Below are 8,981 nucleotides of genomic sequence, written 5' to 3'. Positions count from 1 at the left end.
AAGTTACTATTGAGAAACATTTTTATGATGTGGAACGAAGAGAGTGAACGAAAGAGAAGTTACTATTGAGAAACATTTTTATGATGTGGAATTTATTTGAATCGGTTTGTTGAGTATGTAATATTTCGAAAAATGTTTTTCCGCTCAATTAAGCTTTTTTTGTTAGAGTAATGTTATAGACATAAATTATTTTATAAATGTTGATATGACCAACCTCTTATTGGTTTTCATCTAAGCCACCATTAATATAACTTTTTTATTTATCAATAATCACTCACCCCATCAACAATTTGTAAAAAATTTTGTAAAATAATTTGTATTTTTACCATTATTCTTTTTGTTAAGCACAGAAAACGTTCTATGTTGAATCGCATTTTTCACCAAACGTAGCTCAAATACTCCATAGTTGCACTACTTTTCATATACAGCACAAAAAAGTTCCTATAAATTCCTCAAAAAAAAAAAAAAATCCTATAATTATGTTGTTCCTTTGCCAAAGATTTTACGACTTGTGGAACTAATACAAAATTATATAAAAATGGCCTTACCAGAGGTCTAGACAAAGTTACTTTAAAAATTCATATCACACCTCAACAAGTTTCTTTCTATTTTTTCTGGCATATCTGACTTTCTATTTTAAGACAAGTACAACATTTCATTGCCAAGTCCTCTCAAGTTATGATAATACCAAATACAACTAAGTTGAACACAGTTTTAAGTGTTAAACTCTATCAGGACCACTCTTTCAAAAAAAAAAAAAAAAAACTCTATCAGGACCACAAAGAGCAATTACATATTTCCATCTTTAGGATTTGGAGCATTCTAACTTGAAAATTTGGTAAATAACTAAATACACACTACTCTATCATGTTATCAAATATCAAAAGAGTATTAATCGCCTAATGTTTCCAAGAGAGACATTCAGGGTTTAGATTCTTCTCCCTCAACTATCAAATTATTGAAAAAAAGAAAAAGAAAAAAGTTTTAGTATATTTTAAGGTTAATCACACCATACATATAATAGTTATTTGACTTATTTCATCTTCCATTAAACAGCCCACTGAAAACTTGGCTGTTCCCTCCCAGGGATGCCTCCCACTCTATGGAGTAAGTCACCAGATTAGATAATGACACAACTATTTCCCTCATCTCTGATCTGTCAACAGCATCTTCACTCAAACAACATTGAGCAATTTCTGCCATCTGTGAGAACACCATTATATGATGATCAAGAGGGCAACAGTCACAATACAAATTTAGGCAACTTCCTTTACAGATTGTCATAAAACAAATTTAATTATGTGACAATAAAAATATATGCCTTTAACCTCCATCTATTTAGCACATTTTTCTTCCTCCTTTGACTAAGTAAGAGAAGGAAAATAAGTAAAAGAAGTTCATAAACTTAAGTTCCAAACTCAACTTCCCTGGAGCCTTATTAATTTCTCTACCTATACATAAAGAGCTGACTCAATAATCTCACCCCATGATTTTTTATTTTTGCTATTTGTACCATATTAAGTACTAACAAAATCCATATGTGGAGGTCTTTATTGAAAGTTTTTTTAGTTATATATTTTTATTTGTACCAGTATCAATGTTGATAGTTGTATCTAAAATCTTGCATACCTTGTATACGTGCTCAAAAGGGTAGATGCCACGAAGATTTCCATCTATGACAGCTTCCAAAGCATCTTCTGGGTGTTCATCTTGGAAAACGTTATTAATCTGGTCATGTGGTGGAAACAAAACTTAGCCTGTGCATCATTATTGAAGTGGCTTGTCTGGCTGTGATGACATAAGTACTAATCTTGTTATGTATGCAAGACCAAGAAGCGATGGAGAATATAATATGATTATATGTATATTTCCGCATGAATCTGACATTCAAGATTTATGTTTGAATGATAGCAGTGAAAGCACTTGCATAAACATGTAATTTCACAATTATATTTGAATTAAATGGATTTGAGAATATGTAAAGTTGAGCATGTGTTTAGAAAACATTCAGTAGGTAGAATTAATTTTGCCAGGAATTTGTTGGTTCAGTGAGTCAAATTTAGTCTCTTATTTGGGTTCCACTTCAACCTAGACCTAGTCACTTGCTTCAATTTTATGTTCTATCTGTGGCAATGACTTTTTGAAACATTGAATCCTTTGAGTAAAGAAATTGTTCACTTACAACTGTAATTAGTGATTTCATCTTGTTAGTCTCCTTGCTGTCACAAATAAGTGCACATAGTCCAGATGCGAATACATCAGTTTTGGGGGTCACCTGGAGCTCCTTCACAGCTCTTCAATTAAGTTAAGAATGTCAGAAAAAATTACTTTATTTGAGTGTAAATAAGAAAAGATTATACTGACAATGAAGAGAGAATTAATCTAATTCCCCTATAATCTACTTATTGTTGTACTACTAAAGTAACAGCTTAGAACTGACTCAGGAGGAAGGTAGCCTGGTGTTCCAATTAGGCGTGTTGCTAGGAAATCTTCTTCATTTGTTCTTCCAACAAGTTTTACCAATCCAAAATCTGCTACCTATAACATATGCTAAATGAGCTTTGAGATAAAAACTACTAATATTTCTTTTATAGAGACACTGCATATTCTTTTTCTTTTTTTTGGGTTAGGTAGCTAGATATGGGGGAGGGGGAGGGGGAGGTAGGGTTTGAATCAAAGACACAAGGCACCATAAATGATATGACACCATTTCCACTGGACTATCACCTGAACCCCCGCTGCATATTCATTTTTTTGGAGAAATTTTACTGGAGTTCAGTAAACTGTTAGAAAAATATCTTTATTTTTCATTCAGGAACAGAGTTATGCTTGGAAATTTGTATTGAAGTTCTATGGTACTGGGCAGTGGCAGATCCCAAAATGTGACACACATGATTTCTAAAGAGAGATATTGTAAAATCAAGCATGGCTAGAAGAATTGATGCATACAAACATGGCTATATTAAAGAGATTGGAAGTACCTTTGCTCTGAGTCCCTCATCAAGGAGAATGTTACTTGTCTTTATATCTCGGTGCACATAGCCACATACCTTGATATTGTGTGGTCATGAATGTATTCAATACTCTTTGCAGCATCCAGTGCAATCTGTGTTCTTGCAGTCCAAGAGAGAGGCTGATGACCTTATTTTAATACTCATTGTTGTAAATCTTGCTCATCCTGTGTAAACCAAGATTGCTAGCATACATTTAAGGCATTTAAGCTCAACAACTAATTCATTGTTGCCCTAGGACACTGTACGAGAGGGAGGCCCATAGAGTTTCTTTGGATAAACTTGCATATTCCAAACAGCCTATGGTGATTGAATAAGGGATATAGTTTTCTGCTGCAGCTGATTCCAAGAAAATGGGGTAGAGGATTTCATAAATTTTTTAGTTTAGATTCATTTGGCTTTTTCTTTAAATAAACGGAAGAAAGTAAATTCAATCGATCCCTTAACTGAAGTATAATCTGAAGTTCTGAACTCTTTTTAAGTATTGAAATCTTCCATACTGGACTAGAGTACTAGTTGACCTTTCCCTATACAAATTCATAATTTACATCACGGTATCACTTAGACACATGGTTACATCCTAATGCTTTTACTAGGACTTGAACTCATTTACGCTCTTCAAGTAATTTGCTATGGTCCTCGTGCAAGCCAATCTCAATCAAGTTATTTCGTTAGTGCAAGTGGCAAAACAATCGTGCTTTTCGCTCAAAGGTGTATCGGTTGTCTCTACTGAAACAGGACTTCAAATACATCAAGTTTAAAGGTTCATTTGCTCATTTTCCCAAGCCACCACAATCTTTGAGGATTTTTTAAAACAACGAACACACACCAATGTGAATCATTTGCTTGATACTTTTTTGGTTGAAAATGATTGGTTTCCGACAACTTCCCAAGGTGTATTGGTTCTAAAGGAAGTTTAGTTTAGGATTTTAACTTTTAATCTACTGAAATAGATGGTAATTAATTGTGTGTATTATGGTTTAATATTTTATGCGCAATTATTTTTAAAAATCTGTTGTGGCATAATATTATTGGATGGCATAAACATAGGCTTTTACACCACGTATTTAATGAATTTAATCTCTTAATATATATATTAGGGGTAGTGACACTTTTTCCAATACATTGCAGGAGTTATTAATAAAATCTTTCAGTCTATATTTGGATAGTGATCAACTAATTCTCCATGTTATCTTTTCTCTTTTTGTTCTTACAAGTAGGGAATAGAGATTTAGACCCAAATTCTTCTCATCTTTTTCTTTCATGTACCATTTTCAATGTCAAAATTCTAACTAAATCCACTTATTGAACAGGGTTTTATGGTCGGTCCACGACCCTTGGATGCCGAGGTCGGCCTGTGAGACAATGAGGGATAAGCTCCATCATATATACAAACAAAAAGTAATTGGAAATTTTCTAGAGTTCACTTTTAGGTAGTCAAATGTTTTTATTTTTTAGTTAAACTAGTTAAATGTTTAAAGATAGGCAGAGGAATGTCCAGCTACTAATTGAATCTTTATCAGTCACCACCTCACAAGTCACAAGGCGTAAATTCATGATTCACGTAAGCTGGAAACAGTTACTGAGTGTACTTTGCTTAATCCGTCTCCTGGTCATGGATGGTTGGTCATTTTGTGTTTTTTTGTGGTTTTGTGTTTCTTCGCCTATTTTCTTCTTCCTTGGTCGGCAGAGATAGTTGGATTTAGATAATAGATATCAATCATTGTGTTGTGTTACTCCTGGGACACAAACGTTGCACTCTCTCATTGGTTCCAGAGACTTATTTTGGTCTGATTTTGACTTGTAATTAATTTCTTTATCTTTTGAATTACACTACTTTATTAGCAACTTGAATTTTGAAGGTTTACTCAAACTGGACCTTGCACCATCTTTAGCTATAGAATAAAGGGGAAAAATGTCTTCACAAAGCAACATAGAGACGCAGAAGTATTTCATTAAAGTTTCTTTAACAAGGAGATGCTATGGTGAGCTCTATTTACATTGGGGTCTAGCCAGCTCTCCTAATTTTAAAGTAAACAAATATCAACCTTTGACAAAACAAAACTCATTGGTCAAAATTTGAACCTCTCCCACAATGATTGATTTTTATTAAAATATTTTGATTTTCATTCCTGCCCTGCAAAACCTATCCTCGTGTTAATCTACCCCGCCGCAATTATATAAAATATTTTGATTTTATTCTTAAAATTGCAATTAAATTGATTATATCAAATTAAACTAATTTTACAAGGAATTCAATAATATAATCCAAAGTATTTAACAAGACAGTATTACAGTAAAAACAGAAGGTCTTAACGTAATAGGGGTATTTTTGTAAATATATGCAAGGTGGAGTGGGCATGCCGGCCCAAGATTGTTTGAAGCCTAAGGCGAGAATTTTATAGGGGCCTTTTTACATCTAAATATCACTTAAATAATATTTATTTATTTTTATTTAATTTCAAATCCATTATTAATTCTTATTTATTAATATGACTAAATCACCCAAAGTGAGCTAATGATAATTACTATATAGGTTTTTCAAATTGGCATATCACCAATAAAAGAAAAGTTATTCAAACATTCATTTTATTATATTATTTAAGTAACACCGATTATATTCATATCACATCAGTTTGTAAAATTTTTTTCCTAAAATTTGTATTACCTCTAGCATTTTTCATGCACTTAATGGTGACTGTGTTGTATTTTTATTAATTCATTTTTTTTTTTTGGTGGAGAAAATGCTAAAATTATTACAAATTTTACTACAAAAAGCTTACAAATTGATGTGACAATGAGGTGGCACTTGAACAAAATAATAAATGAATATTAAATTACTTCATTGGTGACATATCAATTTGTAGGAGCTATGTAATAAAACTTGTAATATACTAACATAACTCTAATATTTTAGGGCTTCTTAAGATTGGGATAAAATATACACCTAACTCACACTTTTTCTTTAATTAATTATTAAAAAAAAAAAAACTTACGGCCCAATATTTGGGGGCCTTTTTATGTCAGGGGCCTTAGGCCATGGCCTAAATGGCCTAGGCCTAGGGCCAGCCCTAGGAGTGGGTAGGAAAGTTTAAACTCGTCCCTATCTTGCCTCGGGGTCGAGGTAAATCATTTCCGCCTAACCACCTTTGATAGGTAGGAAAAATCTGCATGAGATGAGACAGGTTGAAGTAGGACAAAATTGTCATCCCCAAATTGAGAAATAGTATAAAAGGTTGTTAAAGAAAAGAAAAAGGGCTTATACATTGTCATTTAAAAAAATTATTATTTATTTAAGGAGTTAAGACTTAAGATAAAGGCATGTTTTGAGCAAAATAGCTAACTGGTTAGCACTTAGCATCTCATGGATTTGAAATGTTACTGTAGTTGCACGATTTTCCTGGCCCAAACCCTATTGATCAGGCCTTGGCCCAAGGCGCAACCCACAATAAATATTTGTAGAGGATGGGTCAAAGAACTTAGCCTCAGTGAGCTTATTTGGTCTGATGCATGGACAATATTGTTGTAGGAACAAGAACACTAGGATGAATATCTAACTGAATATTCTATTTCTTCAGTTCCAAAATACATTTTCTCCCCCTCTCTTTGAGGGATTCTCTTACATTATATAGCTCTCTCCTTCTTATCTGAACCTTACACTTGTTGATCATCTAAGCCTCCACTTGAGCACCTGTCCCATCAGACACCTCTATCACTCCCCTGTGAGTTGTTATGGCCAAGGTAGTACTGTTCAGGGGTCTTTCCCTCATTAATGCGGCCAAGAGGGTGGTTGTGGCACATTTAATGTGGTGGTGGCAGCTTTCCGTGAGATATTTTGGGTTTTATTCTTTTTATATGCTAGGAGGATGAACTGCAATGGTTGGGGCGGGATCTTTGATCGGACTTCGTAATGTCCAAGGAGGAGTTACTCCTCGGACAGCTTTCTTTTACCGCAATTGGGCTTGAATAATGTTTTATCTGTGACTTCTCCTCGGATAGGATGCTTCTCGGACGGGCCTGTGGTTTAGTTTAGCCCATTATTTTGGGCCGGGCCCCACAATAGCCCCTCAAAACTCTGGTTTTTACCTCCTTCCGAGGAGAAAAGCGAGGTTTTGATGTTAGTGAGAGGATAGAAGCAAGGAGGGCTTGGGGCGCACGTGCGGACAGTTACTTTGGACGCACTACAATTTATGAGGCGCGGCCATTTACTTCTGGAGGCTTTATGTCCCCCTTATCCAACGGCGTGGCGTGGATCGAACGACCATCGTTTTTTCTCGAATTTTTAGGCAGGAGCAATCTTTTTTCTCTCCTCCCGGCTATATAAGGCGTCAGAGGGGTTCAGTTTTCCTTTTTATCTGCATCTCATAAACCCTAGAGGATTCCAGAGAACCCCATCAAACTCCAGAGATCTACGAATACTTGCGTCCGCTAAGCCACCGTAGCCGTTTTTCGTGAGGCGTCTCCTCCAAGAGAGATTTCCAGGCATCCCATTGAGCGTTTTGTGAAGGTATCAGTAAATTTCGTTCATTTCGCCGTTTCGATTCCCTCCTCGGACTTTACTTTTCTTCTCGGTCTTTATTTTCATTCCTCCAGTTCAGCTCAGATGGGTAGATTTGAAAAATTAGTAAAAACTCCAGCCGCTATGGAGGCCTTTAGGGCAAAATACCGCATTCCCCCGAGGGTAGGGCTGCAGTACTGTTCTCTTGAAAGAGTATTGACAGATAGAGGCGAGGGAGAAGTTGTTATCCCCATGATTGCTTTCATAGAGGGAGGGATGACACTTCCCATGCGTAGGATTACTAGGGAATATCTGTTCAACCATAGGTTGACGCCGCATCAGTGTGCCCCGAACATGTTCAAGATACTAGGCTGCGTAGATGACGAGCGGATGAATCTAGGCCTTACCTGGCATGATGTGGCTTATCTGTACGAATGTCACCACATTGAGAACAGAGGGTATTATCTTAAATCCCGATCCGAGGTCGTTAGGTTGATCTCCTGTCTCCCAATATCCAATAAGACCATGAAGAACGATTTCCTTATTGCTTCGGGGGAGTGGTTCGATGGTATCCATTGTCCAACTTGGGCAGAAACCCTAGGTACGGCGTCTTTAGGGCCAATCCTTTTCGGGAAAGGGTTTAGTATTGGGGGGTTGTTTTTCTCGCTTTCTTTACCATTGGAAAATTTCATGAATTAATCCCACTTTTCTTGGGCATTTGCAGATAAAGTTTACGTCGCTCCTCGGATAAACCTTGTGAATGTGCCGGCGTTGAACTACCTTCTAAGGTCGGAGATCTACGTTGCTGAGGACGGACAGTTGCGTGCGGCCCATCTGGTTCTGGGCTATCAACCTCTGAGCCGTTCTTTCCAAGCTATCGGTCACGCCATAAGGGCTAGCAGTCCAAGGTTGGCTAGGATTGACGTGTCCAAGACCGGATTCCTAGCTCAACGTGATCTACCACCAGTCGTGCTACCCGGCGTTCGAGATCCCTACTTAGCCGAGCAACTACCTCCGCCAAACGAGCCTGGCGTTGCTGTTCCGGATGAAGAGGAAACTGAATCATCTCGTCTTTCCCTTGAGGAAGAGATAGACGAGTTTTATTTTGAGGAGGAGGTTCAGTAAATCCCCTTGGTTGAGCTTTCTGATCCTGAAGGAGAGCAGGACCAACATTCCGCAGTTGGTGTTCCCTCAATCGTCATCTGCTCGGACGACCCCTCGGACGAAGAGATAGAGCCCATGGCCTGGAAGGGAAAATCTTTAAAGGAGCTGATGGCCTCCCGAGGGAAAGGTCAGTCATCAAAGGGACCAACTCAGTCACAGGCCCAGACCCTTCATCCCGTGGTCCCTCAAGACCCCTCGGACCTCGGCCTTAAGGTCAATCCGGACCTGAAGAAGAAAATGCCGGTTGACACCCCCGAGGAGGGTGAGGTGGTTGCCCAGCCGACCAAGCAGCAAAAAACCACCCGAGC

At 37.2% G+C, this 8,981-nt stretch overlaps 1 pseudogene; it reads right to left on the bottom strand.

The window, feature by feature from the left end:
* Positions 1–782: 782 nt before the first annotated feature.
* Positions 783–7,497, bottom strand: LOC115981158 (annotated as a pseudogene).
* Between the last annotated feature and the right edge of the window lie 1,484 nt (positions 7,498–8,981).

Source organism: Quercus lobata, chromosome 3 (assembly GCF_001633185.2).
Source record: "Quercus lobata isolate SW786 chromosome 3, ValleyOak3.0 Primary Assembly, whole genome shotgun sequence".
Classification (NCBI taxonomy): Eukaryota; Viridiplantae; Streptophyta; class Magnoliopsida; order Fagales; family Fagaceae; genus Quercus; species Quercus lobata.
This window is presented reverse-complemented; position numbering and strand designations above follow the sequence as displayed.